The following is a 3,237-nucleotide window of genomic DNA, read 5'->3' as shown; positions in this document are numbered from 1 at the left end:
GAAAACTCCTATTGATTCCAAGTAACTGATAAGTTACTCGCTCCCGGGCCTTTTTAATCAGGAGCCTGAGCCTGGCTTGCAGACTGAGGGAAGAGGAGAGTGGGAGACTAGGAGCACAGATTCAGATTCTGGGGGGCTTCCCGCCCCTCCCAACCAACTCGCACAGGAGGAGAACAGTTTAGGAGGCTTCCTCCTTCTAGGGTTTGAGGATCCTAATTTTTGAACCATATAATTATCCCTAACATTTACACGACACTTTGCGTTTCCAAAGCAATTTACATTTGTAAAGCCCTTCCACATTATTGTCTGCTGTGATCAAGCTATTCCCTGCCAGGGACCGCTGGCCCAGGAGTGCTCCCTCCTCTTACCAAGCTGTGTGCATCTGGGCAGTGGAAGCCTCACTCCCAACAGTCGCGGGAAGTAGCCTGGGCAGAGGTCATTGTCCCATTTTATAGCCGAAGACATTGACGGTCAGAGATGCTGTAACCTGCCCAAAGTCACACAGCAACTGGTCAGAGTGAGACCTCTGAGCCCCTCCAGGCGCTCTGCTTCTTAGAAATGAGGTGTGGGGGTCACTTGGTTGTCAAGATACGGGGCTCACCTATCAAGCTCCTGCTTAATGTGGATCCCAGTCAGGTGGGAGGAAGAGTTTCCCGAGAACAAGGTGATTGATCATCGTGATGTGCTAACCAGAAGATGTCCCCTCCTGCAGAGAATGCTCCTCTCAGGCTAGGACCCAACCTCAGAGCGATGGACTGGATGATCTCTCTAAGGCCCTTCCGACACAAGGAGGCTCTGATTCCCAGAGCACCAGGAGAATGGACGCCCATCTGCCTGAGTGCAGGCCCCTCGGCCTACTTGTTTTCCTTCTGACACGCACCAAGGCACGAGTCACAGAAGGTGCAGGGAAAATTTACTGCATTATCAATATTTAATATCTACGGAGAGGTGACATCAGCAAGATTGCCCGACCTGGCAGAGCCATCTGGGTGGACAGTGGGACAGGCCCTGCATCTCTCGGACATCACGTCCTTCCCACACGGGCACAGGTGCAATTTGTGGGCTCCTCAAAGGGCATGGGCACTGTGGAGGGTCGCATGTTTCCCCAGCACCGGTGTGCCGGCCGGGGCGGGGGGACTTCTCCCCATGGCCCTTCGCCTGGTCCCGGGTCCAGCAGGGCTGGGAGCTTGTGATTATTCCTTGGGCCTGGGACTGGGGGTCTCCAGCTGTTCTGAAATACTGCATGAGCACGGGGCGGCTGACAATGCTGTGGGACGACCCCGACGGGGGTCTCAGAACGCCTCTCTGACATGATTTCAGGACTCTTACACCCCCGAAGTTAGAGCAAGCCTGAGAGAAGCTTGGCAGATGGCCAGAAGACACAAAGTCTGGACTTCAGTCTCTTTCTTTGTGAAATGGGGTTATGGTCCCTTTGCCTCACAGTGTTGTCACGGGAATTGAAAAAGTGTTCCACTTGAGGTGTGCCTGGCCGAGGGCTGGCCCAACCCACGCGCAGTCCCAGCCCCTCTGCTGCGCCCCAGGGGAGTAGGCGAGGACGCAAGGCCTACTGGGAGCAGGCAGGGGTGGGGGCTGAGTGTCTCTTTGTGTCCTTGAGCTGCTACAGGTCTGGGTGAGGTTGGGGAAACTGAGGCAGTGGCAGAGGCCATCCCCGCAGCCATAGGGAACCCAGAGAGCACCCAGAGTCTGTCCCAGAGAGGGCTCCTCTGCCCATGGGGTCTCTGGTCCTGTTGAGGGTCGAGTACCCTCCCCGCAGTCTGACCAGCACATCATGGTGTCTCCATCAGGAGCAGAGGCCTTCCGGTGCCCAGAAAGTGGATCCTACCTCCCTTGGGGGGAAGGGGACACCAAAAGGACCATTCCAGGGCTGTGTGAACAGCAGGGAAAACCCGAGGCTTGGCCCTGGTTGGCTGTGTAAATGTGAGCAAGTTACTTCTGCTCTCTGGGCCTCAGTTTCCCCATGTGTAAAGAAAAGGGCCGGGCGGGATTATCACCACGTGCTCTTAGTGATGAGCTTTCCCAGAGAGCCCAGAGTGGTCTCTGCCCGTGGGAAGTGCCATCCGGTGCCAGAGATTCCCCAGTGAACTGGCTGTGACAGTAGCACAGGTGACAGGGTGGGAGCCAGTGCTCCCGAGGACTGTCCAGACGAGGGACGTCCACCCCAGCCCGCAGGCCTAGGGAAGCCGATGCGCCAGGGCAGCTGTGGGAGAAGATGTGACGTTCTGGAGCGTGGATGCGACTCAGACATAGGAGGAGGGGGCGGCGGGACACCCAGGGAGCTGCTGGGTGGTGGAGGGGCCCCTGGCAGTTCTGGACCCCAAGGGGAAGGTTAGGCAGGGAGGCTGAGAGGGGTCGGAAGCGGCGTTCAAGGCAAAGGATGTCCGAGAAAGGACTGAACATCAAGTCTGGAGTGAGAGACGACAAGGGCTTGAGGGCAGGCGTGAGTGTGGTCGGCGGGTGTAGAAAAGCGGGCGGTACACAGGCCTGTGGGCCATAGGGCTGCCTCAGCACATTACTACAGAGGGCCTTACACAGCAGAACTGTATTCCCTCACAGTTCTGGGGGCCCCAAGTTCAAAAGCCTGGTGTTCACAGGACCCTGTCTGTAGGCTCCCTGCGAAGGCAGCTAGGAAGGGTCTTCCTTGCCTCCTCCAGCTGCTGGCGGTTGCTATGGCACTCTTTGGCTTAGAGATGCATGGCTCCCACCTCTGTCCCCATCGTCACATGGCGTCTCCCTGTGTGTCTGCTCCATCCCAACTTCCCTCTTGTAAGGACATCAGTCATTGGATCAGGGTCCACCCTCATCCATTATAACCTCATTTTAACAGATTGCATCTGCAAAGACCCTAATGTAAACTTTTTTTTTAAAGTTTATCCATATTTTGAGAGAGAGAGAGAGAGAGAGAGCAAAGCACGGGCAAAGAGAGAGGGAGAGAAAGGATCCAAAACAGGTTCCACACTGTCAGTGCAGAGTCTGACACCGGTCTCGAACCCACAAACCGCGAGATCGTGACTGGAGCCCAAATCAAGAGTCGGATGCTTAACCAACTTCCCAGGTGCCCCTGCGAAGACCGTATTTGTAAATAAGATCCCAGTACCAGGTGTTGGGCAGACATGGATCGTGAGGAGACACAGTTCAGCCCGGTACGGGAGGGTTGGCGGGTGGGCGTGGGGAGGCAGGGCTGACCTGGCCTGAGCCTGTTTGAGAAGGGTCATCTTG

The sequence above is a fragment of the Herpailurus yagouaroundi genome, unplaced genomic scaffold (assembly GCF_014898765.1).
Source record: "Herpailurus yagouaroundi ecotype Mexico unplaced genomic scaffold, PumYag 163, whole genome shotgun sequence".
NCBI classification, from domain to species: Eukaryota; Metazoa; Chordata; class Mammalia; order Carnivora; family Felidae; genus Herpailurus; species Herpailurus yagouaroundi.
This window is presented reverse-complemented; position numbering follows the sequence as displayed.